This window comes from Eublepharis macularius, chromosome 2 (genome assembly GCF_028583425.1).
Source record: "Eublepharis macularius isolate TG4126 chromosome 2, MPM_Emac_v1.0, whole genome shotgun sequence".
NCBI lineage: Eukaryota > Metazoa > Chordata > Lepidosauria > Squamata > Eublepharidae > Eublepharis > Eublepharis macularius.
Window position 1 is genome coordinate 190540395 of NC_072791.1, and position 17662 is coordinate 190558056.

A 17662-nucleotide genomic window follows, 5' to 3' on the forward strand; every position below is an offset into this window, starting at 1 on the left:
GAAGGATGTCAGAATGCAAAGGTACAGTGCAACTTGATGAAATGGGAGGGGTGTAGCAAAGGAGAATGTCAGGATATAAAGATACAGTGGTACAATTCAGCTTGAGCAGAGCAGGATCTACAACAGACATTTTTGGAATTGCAATACTCAGTTGACGTGGTAAAGAAACATATCGACAATGCCAGAATGATACTGAGGGATAACCTGCTACAATATAGGCCCAAATGAACAACAACAGAACCCCACTGGTGGTCACATACAGCTCTCAGCTCAAACCAGTTCAACACATCATTAATGACTTGTAACTTGTTCTTGACAATGATATCCTTCTACTACAAGCATTGGGAGGCAAACCTTTTCTTGCTCACAGACAGCCTCTAATCTTATCTCACTCACAATAATGTACAGACTCCAGGACCAGGGCCCATAATAAACCTAGATGCCTACTCTGTCCCATATTGTCTGTCAACACAACCACTGGACCTAACAACACCACTTACCATCTCATATTCATTTGCTTGTTCATCTGCCAATGGCATATATGCTATCAAGTGTTAGCAACGTCCTTTTACTCTCTACATTGGACAAACACATCAGTCCCTATGTAAAACAACAAATGGACATAAATTTGACATTAAAAACCACAACACTCAAAAACCAATGGGAGAACATTTTAACCTTCCAGGACATTCCATTGCTCACCTAAAAGTGGCTGTCCTTAAACAGAGAAATTTCAAGGGCAGATTACAACATGAGGTTGGTGAAATTGAGTTTATTCACAAATTCAGAACAATGGATCCCTCCCCGAGGTTGAATAGAGACACAGAATTCTTATCTCACGATAGATACTAATTTCTGCTCTAATCAAGCTGCATTGTACCATTCTACCTTTACACCCTCCTATCTAATCAAGCTGCATTGTACCTGAGTATCCTTACACCCTTCCCTGCAACACCCCTCCCATCTTCCAGCTGGGATATAAAAGCTGAGGGAACTTCTGGGGGTTTGCCCTGCTGCCTGCTGGTGATCGGCAGGAGGTGGCAACCCTCCTGGCTATCACCCACCACCAGCAGGCAACACAAGAATGTGCTCAATGGGCACTCTTCTGGTGGGGCGCAACAGCATGTTTGTGAAGTAATGTCATTGCACCAGCTGCAAGCGTGCTCCTGCGGTTTACTGGGGTTAATTTTGGTCCTAAATGGACTGTATTTGCCCTGCGCAAAGCACAGGAGCATGCCTATGGCTGGTGTGATGATGTCACTTTCCAGAAATGATGTCCTCCTGCAAGCCTGGGTGTGTATGTGTGTGTGCTTCGTGCATGTGAGCAAAAAAGACTCCTGGGAAGGATGAAGCAAGTGCCAGGTCCTCCCCCCACGGGGAGGGTATAGGGACCTGGCAACCCTAGTGATGATGTCACTTCTGGAAGTGACATCATCATGTACCAACTGGGAGTGCAAGTATGCCCAGTAAGCCCTGGACCCCTCCTCCTGTCGGTTACCCTGGATATCTCGTGGATCTGTAAGGTTCCAGTGGACTCAAATCCTGCAAATTGTTTTTAAAACCCTTAACAACATTGGTGTTTTGTATAGTTTTTTTTTAAAGGAGCAGTGTGGCAAGTTGTGACTATGAAACATGCTGTCATAGACTACACACACCTTTAAAGCTCTTAGACTGCTTGAGATAATCACAGATGATGATTTCATTCTGACCTGTTTTGAATTCTCCAAAATATTGAGGCAGCTACTTGACAGTACTTTACAGACACACATACACTTGTACTATACGCAGGCAGATTAAGTCTTTTCGTTGGTCAGTCACAATGTATATAAATAACTCTCAAATGAAAAATGCCTATGTAAAATTATGGCAAGAAAAATATGTAAAGCTAAGTTGGCTTTAAACGTTTGAAAAGTTGGGTGAACAATATTTCAACAAGTGTTTCCTCTGAACATAAAAATGTGAATTAAAATATTTTTATGTAGAGGACAAGAATCCCCCCTCAGTCATTTTAAGACAAACCATAACCCTTCAACACTGAATTTTATGACAACTCTGGAACATTCTTTCAGCAAAGGTTTTTATTTTGTATTATATATCAAGAACACCTTTTGAATCTGCGCTCCTAAATCCCAACAATTTCACACTCCTATGATACTGTAAACCCTTCAGGTTAAAAAAAACAAACCTTTGATTGACTAAAGCAGTGAACTATTCTCGCAGAACGTGGAAGCCACACAACTGGTTGCAACACGCAACATAAACACTGCAGGTAGTTTTTCATAAATATATCGTTGCTATAAACTCCACACGAAAGGCTTTGAAGCAGAAAACACAACCAACAACCCGCAAGCGATAGGAATAAAGCACTAACAGAGACAGGTCGCTTAATCTGAGAAAGACAGCCCCCACCCCTACCCGCGCCCGTTGACTCCATTGCAGCTCCCTTTGAATGCCATGCCCTCTTTTTCTCCCCTTTGACTTCTAGTTTGCACTGGCGATCCTGCAGAGGGAGGAGGGAACGCCAAAGGCCTGGGCAATCCTGCTGAGCCCCTTTCAGCTAATTGGTCCCAGATGGTTTTCGCTTCTTTCCATGCAACAGGAACTTTGGCCACTCGGGGGGTGGAGGAGGCTGGGAGCACGAACGGAGAGGAGGAAGGGAAAGGGTTACCCCAGCAGGGCAGCCGCGCCCAATAGGGTCTGGGGTCGAGCTTAGGCGGGCTGTAAACCCAGCCCAGACACGGTGAGGGGGAAGCGGCAAGACATCAATGGCAACCTGGAAGCTCCCCTCCCCTCCCCCAGCGTGAGCCTGGCTGCTCTGGGAAGGCGGCCTGAGGGAGAAATGTGGAAGGCGGGGACTGTTGCCGCCTGCTTCCAGTGAGCTCATCCCGCTCTGCCTTGCCTGGCTGGCGCGGCGAGGAGAGCCCGGCTCGGGACGCGCACCCAGAGAGACCCCTGAAAGCGCAGGGCTCTTAGCAAAGGCGGGTAAGTGGAGGAGGTGGTCGCCTTCGCGCCCCTCCCGGCTGTCTGGCGCGGGGGTGTTCACGAGGGCTTCTGCTCCCCGCTTTCTTTGCTCCTAGGTGGAAACAAAAGTGTGAGGCGAAGTTTCTGCCTGGGGAATGTGCATGGGCATGTCTGCCTGCTCCCTCGGCGCATTTTCTCCTCAGCAGCGCGCCCTTGGTGTGGCGGGGAGACCCTCTTCGCGCAGGAGGGGTGCGCGACGGCGTTTTCTGGGGTGGAAAGGTGGCCGAGGTGGGTATGGCTGGGCGGGTGGCGGGGTTTGCAGGAGATTAGGGACTGTTATACTCCGTCTGCCACCCGCGAGCAAGGAGGAGTGAGCTTGTCTGGGGTATATACATTACCCTGAGCGGGTTGCGTTACACCTAGTGACCTTAGAAAATAGGTCTGTTGTCCTGGGGGTGGAGTGGGCGAGAAGACTGGGATTATGAGATTGGAGCCCTGAAAGCCTAGGTTTGTGGGTCTGGTCAAAGTCCGAAAACATGCCGCCAAAGATCGGAGTGGTGGTGGATTAAAAGCGTGACCCACACTTTTTGGACTTGACACATGAGTAGTCTCCCCCCCCCCCTTCCGTTGACATGGAAGTGGTATCAGTGGGAGAATGCTGTTGTCTGCAAAGAGAGTGGAAGTGTGTTTAATTCTAATTTGCATTGCAATTAACCAAGTTTAACAGAGGTTCTCTGAGCATGTGGAGCGTTTTCCCCTCCCTATGGATTAACCACAAAACCATCTGGTAGGAGGCAGGACTTTGATGTCGGAAAATGTTTGCAATTAAACATTGGTAGTGGGGGCTTGGACTGTATTTCCTACCTTTTGAGGTAGAAATAGTCAACCTACCTGCTTTTTTTTCCTGGAAAGGACATGCTTGGAGGAACCCAAGTTTGTTGATAGGGGGCGAAATCTTAAGAGGTCACACCTGGAGGGCCAAAGAAGGAAGCTTCAAGTGAAATCTTTTCAAATGAGAATGTTCTAGACTCTTGTACAAGAAGACAAATTATTTTGGCAGTTGGGGCTTTGGTGAGGGGTGAAAGGCACATTAAACTCTTTCTCCAGATAAATGCAAATGCTGTGTTGGCATTAAAGAAACCTAATCAAAACATGACTGTCCCCCCCCCCCCCGGAGTGTTATGATACTCAAAGAAACCAGTTTTGTGTGAGAAATCTGTAGTGGGAGATAAAACTGGGTGCAGCGTCAGATGACATGTTCCTGACTTGGATGGCTTGGCTCTTAACAATTAGAAAGGTTGAGTGTGATAGAGCTGTCCAGAAAAGGGTGGGGAAATGTTATGGAACAGTATGTGAAGGAATACGGAATATTCAAGGTTAGTAATTTTCTCAGGTAATCACTGCTTTAAAATTAGAGTTCTGAGTTATGAAGTGATCTAAACATTTCTCTCTTTCCTGTTGTATAGAACAGCTCATTTGCTTGATTTATTGGAGGGTGGGTTTTTTTGAAGTGGTGTTCTTATCCTGCCAATATCTCTGCATTGTTGCTTATTTTATTTTTTTCTCTTTTGATATGCAGTTTGGACATGCAGTAATTTTGAGTTAGGTGCTTCCAGATCTTTGCCAGTCCCAGTTCTTATTCACCTGGTCTAATCTGTGCTACTCAGTAGAGATTGGTGGAAATAAAACATTATTTGTTATGGTAATACTTTTTTTTAGTAAGCTACTTTGATCTGTTTTTCATGATACAGCATATCCTGTTCTCTTTATCTGCCAGAGGAAGAGGGACAGACTGCCTGCCTTACCATGGAAAATTTATAGCCTAATTTTTTTTTTGAAAATACTAACATAGCCTGAGCATATGCATACCAATAGTGTATCAGCAGTTTGGAAGGTGAGTGTGTTTTTTCAGTCTTGTAGATGGAGTAGTTTATTATGTCACTTCCTATCAATCCAAGGTTCTTTGATTTTACGACAAGGGTGAGATACAGGAGAACAAGATGGTAGAATGGACTGTGCCAATTTATAGGCAACAGGTCGAGGGCCATACTTTTGAATAATCTCTTATTTTCCCTTGCAAATGTAAGAGCAGCAGACAAAGGGTAGAACCTGTGCTACTTCTCTACCATATGGGTTTTTATTATTATTTACCATATAGATTATTTGCCATATGGATTATTATTATTTTTACATGTAGGAACATTAAGAAATGGAATTGCATACTTGTAGTCAGAAATGCTACATTTCACACTAACTCTTCAGCATCCTGCTACCTTATGGTCCTGCATATGTGGCCAGGCCTTAGCCTCTAGTACTTACTACACAACCACTGATGGTGATACACCAGTCCTAGACTTGTAAGAGAATGTGACCCCATTGGGATACAAATGGTGCTATCTTACTATTTTCTGTTAGTTGGAAATAATTACATCTTGTGCCTATAGTTGTGAGTTAGTGGAGATGAGAAAAAGGGAGCTCAGATGGCTGCTGTTTTCTCCATTTTTTTCTGCCATGTGGCAGAGGCTAAAATGGCACTTGAAGACATATACTTGGAAAAGGGAGTTTTCTGCTTGGCAAAAGGTAATGTGTTACTACTTTGCTAATGGGGCAGTTGACATTTCTTTCTAACTGCAGGGCTCTTTTGATTGCTTGGAGGAAAAGAATATGCAAGTGCTAAGAAGGTGCTCATTATAGTATTTTTAAATGTGACTTACTCATCCAGTCACAAAACTCTTGTGAGCAGACTAGACGGTGAATGTCAATTGTTTGCAAAGTTTTGTTTGTCAGCCAAAACTCTTTGTGTCTTTTTAAAAATAAAACCTTGGGATAATATCCAGCTTGCGGTAGAAAAGGAAATAAATACGGTATCTTGTATCCTTCAGAATTTCCTCTGAAGTGTTGATAGCAGCTTTTGCTGCCAAAAAGAGAACTATTCTGAGACTTCCCTAAATGGTATGACTATCAGTAGTGGGGAAAATGGGTCTCGTGATATTTATTTACAGTTATTGTAATAAGAAAAGCAAATGGTAAAAATGTGAAAATTGTCAGTGTGTCATGCAAGCCTATAGCTTTGGCAATGCATCTGGAGCTTTACTTCGCTTAGCATTATAAACTGCCAGTTGTTCTGCTTTCTTGGTTTAGCTAACCACTGGAATGTCCAAATGATGATAAATTAGGTCCACTGCAGAGCCAAAGCATACTTGGTTCTTATCCAAACTTGCGAACTTCCCATAACTGCCTGTAGGAAAGAGACATTTTGTGTCCTTAGCTGGAGCCTTGTATAGCCGATGCCATGGCAACTCTCAATTGCAGGGCATCACTTTAAAGTCAACTGTGGAATATTTTGCTGAACTGTATGTTTTTAAGATGGGATTTAATATTGTGCAAATGTCTCCTAGATTATTTTATGGTGGTCAGCGATTTATAAGATGACACGTTGTAGGCTTGAATTTTTAAAATTCCATTTCAAACTCAGCTTATTGGATGTGGTACAGCCTACAAAGGAACAAGTGTAGAGCTTACAAATGTGGCCAGCTTTACTAGGGATGTGTATGTTTGACCCAACTGTCAAACAGCCTTCTGTATGAATAGCAAAATACAAGTCATAGGGTATTTTATTTTTATTTAAGTTATTTCTAGGTAGCCCTTAGTCGGAAGGCTCTCTAGACAATGCATATTCACTAAGAAAAATAAATTGGTGAAACCAACAAAATAAAACCAGCAGCAGTAACAGTACAAAAAAAGCAACAATAACAAAAGTACAATCCAACTGGTAAAACCATGAGCCTGTAGTATATATGTATGTGTAAAACTAATCACGTATATCGGATTAAAACAAAAGTTAGCACCCCTTCCTCGAATTAAACATGGGCCGTTTTCGCATGTCTTACCAGCTGTGGAAAATCGTGCAAAGTTCCTGGAATGATGGCGTCTTCCTGGTGTGATTTCTCGTCGTTTCTGATGTCGTTGCACTGTGAACCGGAGTCATGATGGGAGATCGCACCAGGAAGATGCTGTCTTTCTGGGAGATTTGCATGGTTTTCTGTGGCCAGTAAGATGTGTGAAAACGGCCATGGTGTGTTTGTGTGTAGATCTTGTATGTTATGATGAGTTTAGGGAGGCTATTGCATGCCTCCATTTACTCTGCATAAAGATGCATCTCCTACAGGGTGTACTTGAGTGATGCCAGTAATAATCTTTGTTCTTATTTACAACAGCATTTTGAAGTGCAGAATTCTTACTTCTCTCTACCCTGGGGATGGGGAATGAATGTGTGAGACAGTGTGTGCACAGGAACATCTTGCATCTGTTCCCTGCTCCAGTGACATCAAAATAGAAGACACGTTATCCTTTCTCTAGGACATATAGAGGGCATGTCTACCAGTCTGTTGAGCAGCATTCTGCAGTGTGGCCACCCCCCTTCTCCTGGCCAAGGTCTTCCCAGAAAGGAGGCGGTCTAGAGGCTGTAGAGGCCCTTTTGCAGCAGGTGTGCTTGGGGATGGGGATCTTGCTTTAGCATGCAGAAATCTGAGCGTCATATGACTGCTTAAATTGATCGTAGCTCATGATATAGATGGTGCAAAGTGAGAAGTGTGCCTAGTAGAATTCCATATCAAATTTTCAGCACAAAAAAATAAGCCCTATGTTTCTCATTCTCATGGTTATTAATGAAGTGGCAAATTCTGGAAAGGTTGTTTTTCTGGTTGGTAACAGTAGGTGCTAAATTCTCATTTCTATGAAATCTGCCTTATGGTTGATAAGTGCCTTCTGTGTTCTTGCTGATGATGGCTGAATTGAATATATGCTTCAGCACTTAGAAAAGGGATGGTACTGTTAGTAACTCTGGATATATACAATATGTGGCAATTAGTTTTACTTATCTGTCTTAAATGTATGTATTTTTGGCTTGGTTTCAACTGAACATTTCCACGGGCAAAAGGAAAGTCAGCCACATCTCTTTTCCCCTCCTGCTGTGGCCTAAAGAACCCTCTAGAATGTGTAGTAGTTTCTGGGGTTCTCCTGTGCTCCAGAAGTAGCCCTTTTTTGCTGCAGTGATAGAGGAGGGGAGAAAGTTGCGCCCCGCAAAATTTATCCAGGCTATCATCTGATGCTGTTTTTTTCTTTTATTTGATGAAAACATCCCTTTTAATTATAGTGGTGTCAGTGAAGGATACTTGTAGTATAATTGTGTAATGTACTGTATGTTTTTTTTCTATTGGGTGACTTATTTCTTTCACCAACTGATTTTATTAATAATGTAAATCTAATCTTTTCTCTCTCTACTCCCAAAACTCTTGTTGTCCTACTTAACTGAAAATGAAATAACTTTTAAATAATGTAATCTTTATCATACAGTATCCCTGAATAGACACAACACTAAATTTACCAATGGCAGGAGGGATTGTGGACTAGGAGCTAAGTGACTGGTGACACAAAATGTTTGTGACAGGAAACTAGACCTTCTGTGCCACTTCAGCAAACTGTTGTATTCTTCCTTTTATCTGTTTATCTTTGAATTTTATTGTCACATCTCAACCGAACATCCTACTTTTTGATTATTTGTGTTGTGGCTTCATAAAGACACACATTCTGGAAATCTTGCTTTGTAATTCCAAGTTTTTGAATTGAATGGTTGAATAATTTATGTTGTTTATAGTAAACTCCATTTCTCTTCCCGTTCTGTCTAGGCTAAACCTGTTCTCCAGGACTAACATTATGTAAAATTCATAAAGTGCTATAAATGATTTGTGTTTTGATAACTTTGTGTCTCTGGCAAAATTACACTACAAGAAGGGTAAATCCATATTTGACCACCCAAATAAAGTATCTTATAGACAAAGTTAAGTACTTTAAGGATTTATTGATCTCTACAGGAAATATTTATTTAAATTATTTATTTAAAGTATTGTTTTTCTCCTAAAATGGACTCAGGAGGTTAAAAAAGAGTATGTCCTTAATGTAGTCAGACTGTGTTCCATGTCTCCTGATCACTTGTTTCCTTGTCGGAATTAATGAGGAAAAGGAAGATGAGAGAGCCTGACTTGTTTGCAGTCTGTTTCACATTTTAAATTGTAAGACTCTAAAAGACACTCTCCCTTCTCATTTTTTTTATGGGGGGCTGGAATGACCTCCAGTATATAATTGAGAATAGTTGTAGTATTCACAAGTGAAACCTAAGATTAGTCAACAAACAGACTAATGTTCAGCTGTTGGTAACAATCAGATGTGTGCCTGGGAAATTTGGGTAGAGGCAGGTGTGGAGATGTAAAATTTCTAGAAATTTTGAAGCCACGGGGGGAAAATGTTATTTTTACTTTGGGGGGGGGGAGACAAATTTTTGGAAAAATATATGCAATATTGTCCTATCAAACCTAAACTAATTTTACTGCTTTAACAACATGCATCCTTTTAAACTTAGCATATAAAATTGCAATTTGTGTTTATGCAATTTATAAATAATAATAATAACATTTGATTTATATACCACCCTTCAGGATGACTTAACACCCACTCAGAGTGGTTTACAAAGTATGTCATTATTATCCCCACAACAAACACCCTGTGAGGTGGGTGGGGCTGAGAGAGCTAGAAGCTGTAACTGACCCAAGGTCACCCAGCTGGCTTCAAGTGGAGGAGTGGGGTATCAAACCTGGTTCTCCAGATTAGAGTCCCAGCACTACTCTTAACCACTACACCAAACTGGCTCTCAAATGTCTATGGTTTTCTACAAGCAAAATTGCAAATATACCTAGTACTTCAGTGAGAACTGCAAGACGATACACCCTGTGCTACCTTAGTACATCTTAATTTTTTGCTATCTGAAAAGTAGAAAAAATAGAAGTTAAACAGAAAACACAAGTTTGTGGTAAATAACATAAAATATATTATTTGGTCAAAAAAAGATGTCATGCTCACAACAAAACTAAGAGCATATTTTGATGTGTAGTCATGTTGATGTGTAGTTAAACTTTATAACATTAAAGCACTTAACTATTCAGTAATGTAATGTCCGCATACACATTATAACAATTATGTAGAAAATTAGTCACATTTTAAAAATAAGAGTATCAGCACCTTGAGTCTCTAATTAAAATCAGTTCCTGAAACTTCTGATTTCAAACCATCATTTTTTCCCACGTGTTGCTCTTTGGAAAACTTGAGATTTGTACAAATCGAAACAAGCTTCTCTTTTACACCTTTTACATGCAGAAATGCACCTTGAATTTAAGAGTTGTATATATCTGCAACATACCCACCTTATCTTTAAAAACATTTTATTCATTCTAAAAGAATATATTTCGTAGGAGTTTTTTTTCCAGTCGTCCCCCAAATTTCCATTTTTCCCCCATTGGGGCAAAAAATCCTTGGTGGACCAAAAGACACACAAAAAGGTCCCCCCCCATTTTTTTCATTTCTTCCTTGTCCTTCACATCTTTGGGCAGGTGACAAGAATTCGTCCATGAGTAGCAACTGGGTGATGTCCTGGCCACCTTCTGGGTGATGTCCTTAGTCAAGTTACTGTCTGCACCTGGCCTTCTAAAGTGAGGTTTGTCTCTTCAGTAGAATAAGCAGATTTGAGTCCAGTAGCACCTTCTTCAGTAGAATAAAAATCTGTATCTCACCCCCCTTCTCTAGTTGCTGTGATTACAGAAATGGCTGTGGCGTTCTTTTTGTAAGCAGCTGGTCCTCCAGATGAGTATAATACACAAGTGTGGAGGAAATTAGAACCACTTGATTGTGCAAATGGTACTAAGATACTGAGAGAACAGGACCATAATTTTGGTAGTCTAAAATGTATGTAATATAAACAAGGTATGATGTACCAATATACTGTTGGAGACAAAGTTATTCTTTGAGGAGCAGAAAAAAATGGAGGGCATGTTATCTGAAGGTAAAGGTAGTCCCCTTTGCAAGCACTGAGTCATTACTGACCCATGGGGAGATGTCGCATCACGACGTTTTCTTGGCAGATTTTAGTTACGGGGTGGTTTGCCATTGCCTTCCCCAGTCATCTACACTTTACCCCCAGGAAACTGGGTACTCATTTTACTGACCTTGGAAGGATGGAAGGATGAGTCAACCTTGAGCCGGTTACCTGAACCTGGCTTCTGCCAGGATCGAACTCAGGTTGTGAGCAGGGCTTGGGCTCAGTACTGCAGCTTACTACTCTGCGCCATGGTGCTCCCTATGTTAATTATCTACAAACTCAGAAAAGATGTTCTGTTATTTTTTGCTCAGATACGGAGAAAACGTATTTAAGTTAAGATACGACCAGTGACCACTTCTATAAACAGGCTTTTTTTTTAACTCAGTAAACTGTGGAGCTCAGTTTTACAAGTAATTTTAGAGTGATTAGCATCCTTGAACACAAGAACAATTTTTCTCAGTCAACCCAAGTGTCCATCTACCTACCATTCTGTTTTCAGCAGGGGCTAGCCAGATGCCTGTGGGGAGATCGCAAGTGGAACATGAAGACAGTGGCGAGCATCCATAGTGATTTGTTGTTGTAACAATTTAAAACATATCTACTTTTAACTAAATAGAACCCTTACAAGTGGGCCATTTCAACCCCCCACACGCTATTTCCTTACTCGTTTTCTCTGAAAGTCTCCCATAGCCTCTCCCCTGTTCCTGCTTCCTTCTTTGTTTCCCTCTCAGCAGCCAGCCTACCTTTGTTTTCTCCCCAGGTTTCAGTTTTCCCTCCTTCCCTCCCTCTAGCAACTTCTACCCGGGGTGGGGGCCGTTGTGTAGTTCTGGCTACCGGCCCAGCCCCAGACTCAGTGGAGAATTCAGAAGGACTTGCATAGGGCGCCCCTTTTTCCTCTGTGTCCTCTTCCCTGCACTATTTTTTCTTTCTCTCCTGGCAACCTCAATATTCTCACCTTTTCCTGTTTCCTTTTTTCTTTCCTATCTGCCTCCTATCTTCAGCTGTATTTATTAGCACTCATACTGTTTGGTGGATGATTGAAATAGCCATACTTTCAGGTTAATAAATATGACTTACAGTGCTACATGACAGAAGTTAAATCTTTGTAGTATATATTTTTTTCATAGAAAAGTTGGCTTTAATTCAGTTGGGCATGCCAAGTTGCACCAGACTGGCCCAACTGGTCATATGCAGCCACAGGTGGATTGTGGGGAATGTGGCTGATAGAGGGCCATGGCTTCAGTTTTAAGAGATGTTTATATTATGTCCAGGTATTTAAAGAGATGGTTAATTGCATTGTTAGTTTTTTAAAAATCTTTTAATTTTCCAACCCCCGCCCCTGAAATTTACCTATTTTGATTTTTCTGTTGTGTTTCCACATTTCTGCCCTCTCGTATGTCCATTCATCATTTGGTCACAGCTATGGCCTGAAAGAGAACCAAGTGTTTTCCTGTTTAGAAAAGCTTCCTTACTTGCAAATTATCATTAATCCCTTAGACTGCTTTAGGGACTATTTGCAAACCAGTTATGGGGGTATTGTGTTAGTTAATGCATTTGAAGTAGTAGTCTGGAAAGTCATAGTTGACTCGGGGACAGCAATAGCTATGTTTCACAATGAAGACTCATCTACATTACTTGTATTGGAAGCACGATGTGTACAAGGTGCTTTTAGATTCTGCTTATTTTTACTGTGCTTGCTGCCGTATGACTGTAGTCCATGCAGTCTGTAAAACCTGCTTCCTTGTTAGCGTGCCTTGAAAGACAAGCTTATTTGTTTGGAGCGCTGGCAGCGGCTTTAATTTGTATAACCTTAAAATTCATTTGTCAAGTTTTCTTTCCTACTGTATTTGGCTGACATCCACCTGCTGCTCTTTTTATGCTCTGGCTTTGGTGACGTTGCTCTATTTGTTTTTACTTTATAGAATACTATGATTTAGATATTATATGGATGAGCTTTGTATGTTCTCTTGGATCTGGTTTTCCTCTTTTACAAGGGTGCCATGAAGATGCCTCCTTCTGACTGCTTGTGATCCAGCACTTTTTATACTACTAGTTCACTTCTGGAACATTTTAAATTTGCCTGTTGCTGTAGGATTTTTACTTCCATCGTTGTAGCTTTTTAATATAAAACCACATTTAGTAGCTGCTGGAAGGTTCAGAAGTAGTTCCAAGAGACTGCGGGGGGCAGGGTGACTTTGAAAGGAAAACAAGAATTGTTCGTGGAGCCAGAATGATTACTACTTTCTTCTGAGGCAGAAGCAGCTGGTTATTCTTTATTCTTCCATACCCGCAGCATTTTTTCCCTCAACATGAAGGAAGTGTGCATTGGGAATGATTAACAGGGTCAGTTGAGGTTGATTTCCTGAGTTGATGGAAGTGCAGTTTTTGACCACTCTCTGTTCTATCTATTGGGATCTGTTCAGTAATTGTAAAAGGAAAAGTGCCTTTACATGTTTGCTGAGTGCCGTGTCTTCTCACTGAGGGGGAAAAAAATCAGTTATCATTTACACACCCTTGAACAAGGGGAATGGCTTCCAAGTGAGAGGGCATGGGCATGATTTCCAGGCTCTGGCGTTAATAAAGTGGCATCCTGTGGCATACTTTTTGGAAACAGGTGATGGTGAATGACAGGGTGTAGGTATGCATGGGCAAAACCCCTGCCTATGCTGTGAGTACTCAAAATGTCAGGGGATGCTTTGCATTAAGGTTTATTTTTGTTCAAAAAAGTGCCATATTCCACCATGACAGCTTGAGTCATCTGAACAGGACAGAGTCATCTGCAAGTTAACCACCTTGCAAATGGGTAAGATCAACAATGGCCCATACGCATACATTCTCTGTAGTGGAATATGGAATCTCCAGCATCAGGAGATCAGGAAAGCTTCCTCACTTCTGGCATTCTGCAAATGAAGTAAAACAGAATTGTTCAGGAGGGCATTTTTATAAATGTGGTATGGCTATATTATAATGGAATGGTCCAGGAGAGCATTCAAGGAATGGAACAGATATGTAGACTTCCATACTGTATATGGCAGGATTCCCCAGCATGGGCACCTGTGGACACCTTGCCTGCCACTTGCCAGGTGTTTTTGGAAAATGGGCAGGGGCAGGTGGGGCTTTTGCCCAGCAAGGCTTCTGCTTGTTTAGATTTTTAAGAAGTTGCTTTGGCAGCAATGGCCACCACAGCACAAGGATCTTCACTTTACGATTGAAGATAAGCTGTGCATATGCAAAAATTTTAGAGTAATATGTTCATTTAAAAAGGCAGCCTGCTAAACAAAGCTTCTGCCTGAAATGTTCAACATTAGCATTATGCATGACCTCAGTCCCTGAGATTTTCGTGGTTGGTTACACCTCATGTGACTGCCATTTTGTGGTGGTACCCACCACCCAGTGTCAGGATTCCAAAAAGGTTGGGGATCCCTGGAGTATGTTACATGTTATCTGTTGTATTTATCTTGTTCTCAGGGCATTGTATTTCTCCTTATGTCGTATTATTTACTGTTTAACATGTCTTATTTAATCCTCATGCTTTGTGCAGATTTCTGCTTTGTTTTAGATTTCTGCAATCCTAGTTCAATTACACTGCTAAGTGGATGCCTCGTCCTGTTGAATACACTGACTAGCGTTGTGTAATCCACATTGAGTTTCTGTGAGAAAGGTGGACTATAGGTAATATAAATGGAATAAATATTCACCCTTTCAAACCCAAACCATCCCTAGAAATTTGAAATAACTGATTATTTAATGGACAAGATAAGTTTTTAATTTGCTTGACAGTGCTTAGCATTAGAACATACTTTCATGTCATGGCTTAATTTTGGAAAGTGATGACATAACCTTTGACCACCTAGTACCTCTTACGTCTCTCATCTCTCAATAATCGCAATCAGTCTTCTCCATATATCCATGTTTAGGGAGAACTCTTTGCAGGTTTTTTTTAAGGTGTAGGGGAGAATTATTTGCCATGGCATGGAATTTACAAAAAACCTAGGCAATATAAAACAAGCTGCAAAGTTAGTGCCTCGCTTTCTGTCACTGAGAAACTACATCTGTTGCCTTGGGGTTAGCTGTACCATTTTCTTATCCCTTGTTTACAGAATAATCCTAAATCAGAGCAGAACTACAAGTGACAAAAGGCATCCTGGTCTTGCAGCTTGGCTCTCTGACTGCTGTCCAATGGACTTTTCAACTGTCACTTGTCCAACATTCCGCCAAGCTGCCTACATTTCCCATCAAAACTTGAGGGAAGCTGACAAGTGTCCAATCTGTGCCTTTTGTCACTTGTAGTTCTGCTCTCAGTCTACTCAGAATTCTGTTCAGGTCTGTTCAATGAGACTTACTCCCAGGAAAGTGTTTCTAAGACTGCACTGGAAGTCTTGTATTATTTTCTCTGAACATTCTAAGCCGATTAAGAGGACATTGGTTGTTGTGGGTTTTCCGGGCTGTATAGCCGTGGTCTTGGCATTGTAGTTCCTGACGTTTCGCCAGCAGCCGTGGCTGGCATCTTCAGAGGTGTAGCACCAAAAGACAGAGATCTCTCAGTGTCACAGTGTGGAAAAGATGTTGGCAGGTCATTTATATCTATAACAACCATCGTTCTCCGGCCGTGAAAGCCTTCGACAATATAAGAGGACATTATCCAACCCTCGAAAGTGTCCCCTTTCTCTGAAATACTTGATTAAATAAAGTCGGATGAACTGCAGAGAGCTCTTACAGATATTCAGTAACTTCAATTCAGGTGGGAGAGGTGATCTGGCTACTAAGTAATCCAGCACGGAGCACAGGAGAGAGGCCAAAAACTCAGCCAGGTTGAGAGTAACTAATTTAAACTCAAGTATGAGTGAGTGTGATCTTGTGTGAGCAATGTATTGGCTTGTTTTATCTTTTGGAGTCATTACTAGGATGTCTGCAATGGGAAGGAGGGTGGTAGAAGTTAAACGCTACCTTTAATGTCACTGCTCAGATCCAGTTCCGGATTCCCCTGTGACTGAGAGCGGAACCACAAGTGACAAAAGGCACAGATTGGACACTTGTCAGCTTCCCTCAAGTTTTGATAGGAAATGTAGGCAGCTTGGCGGAATGTTGGACAAGTGACAGTTGAAAAGTCCATTGGACAGCAGTCAGAGAGCCAAGCTGCAAGACTAGGATGACTACATTTCCCATCAAAACTTGAGGGAAGCTGACAAGTGTCCAATCTTTGCCTTTTGTCACTTGTAGTTCTGCTGTCAGTGAAAATAAATGTCAGAATTATGAATCTCAGATGTAAGGTCTCTCTTCCCTCAGTCCCCCAAGGCAGTTATTGTGTTTATGGTTGGGAGAGGAACGAGAAGCTAGTAGGCAGCCAGGTTTCTAGCTATGAAGCTTGGGCTTGGAGAAACTAGAATCACTATGTGAGTGGTGCTTTTCTGGTGATGTTCCAAAGGGGAAAAAAACCCAACAGTTCAATAGGTTCCTCTCTTCCCAGTGCCTGCTGGTTGCATCAAGTTTGAGCTAAATAATAGTTCCGGATAACAACGTAATGAAGTTGTCTAGTTATATTTTAACCTCATCATTTCATGAGATAGTCAATGATTGTGATATCAGGATTAGATTCTCTGGAGTTACTATTTTATTGCTACAGAATAAAACAAAGTAGAGGATGAAGGAATCCATGGTAAGTGAATGTTTGTGCCTCCAAGGCAAACTACTTTTGAAAAGGATTTTTTAAATTGCTACTGAAATTCTACTTCATTTTTTAAAAAAATCTTCCCAGTAGGTTAGAGTATGAACCAGACTTTCTTGCCCAGCCAGAGAATGTGTGCTAACATCACTATTACCTTTAAGTGTCACCTCATAAATCTCTTCCATGGTTTTCTGGTGTCAGCTTTACTTCAGGAATTTGTGCCTGAAGATAACATGGGTTCCTCACCATGCTCTTCAAAAGCCAGCTTTCTGCCCTTGGAAACATCAACATTTTGCTGATGTTGTCATCGTGTTTGTGTGGCTTCTAAGTAGAAGATCTATAGAAAAAGAGAATGGCATGGGGAAAAATCATGTTTTCATTTCTCAAAAATCTAATACACAGAGATAACAAACTACTCTACGTAGTTCTTTGAGGTGGCCTCCCCATGGGGACCAATGGGAAACCAATACCAGTCACATGCAACTATATATCACTGGTCCAGCTAGTTTAGTATTGTCTACTCCAGGGGTCTCCAAACATGTTGAACCTTGTACGAGCTCCTGGAATTCCGCCTAAGAGTAGTAGGTGCCACCACAAAATGGCTGCAGTGGAGAGTAGGGCCAATCTCAAGATAACTGCTGAAAGGGGTAGGGTCATTCACAAAACGTTGGGAGGTTACAAACCTTCAATGGAAGCAGTAGCTTCCAAATGAGTGATTCCAGCAGATGCCTCCTGGCCTCTTCTAAAGCACCTCCTGTACAAAGGAAGCAGAAGAAATTGGGATCAGTTCTTTGCTTTGGGGAAGAGGAGCTGTTCAGTTTTGTTTCTGAAGGAAGGGAAAGGATAGTTCCCTGTGATGGAACAGAGATCTGGAACTGATTCTTGACACATTTTACAAATGTCTGCTAGACAGGGGCCATAGCTGTGACATACCTACTTGGGATGCACTTTGTGCTTTGGTAGTCAAGTCATCTGGTAGGGCATCTGAAGTTCCCTATTTTTTTTCTGTTCCATTCAAGACTCTTTGGATTTGATCTTGAAGAATCCAGCAGGTGCCATGGTGGGGATTGCTGGTCTATTCTGAATGGCAGCAAGTGTCAAGTTGACGG

General features: G+C 41.7%; 1 protein-coding gene across 1 annotated transcript in view; it reads left to right on the forward strand.

The window, feature by feature from the left end:
- Window positions 1-2899: 2899 nt before the first annotated feature.
- TANC1 (tetratricopeptide repeat, ankyrin repeat and coiled-coil containing 1) overlaps window positions 2900-17662 on the forward strand; it is a 201141-nt gene continuing 186378 nt past the window's right edge. The window contains exon 1 of the mRNA XM_054970196.1: window positions 2900-2982. The gene's annotated coding sequence lies outside the window, so the exon portion shown is untranslated. The remainder of the gene's footprint in view (window positions 2983-17662) is intronic.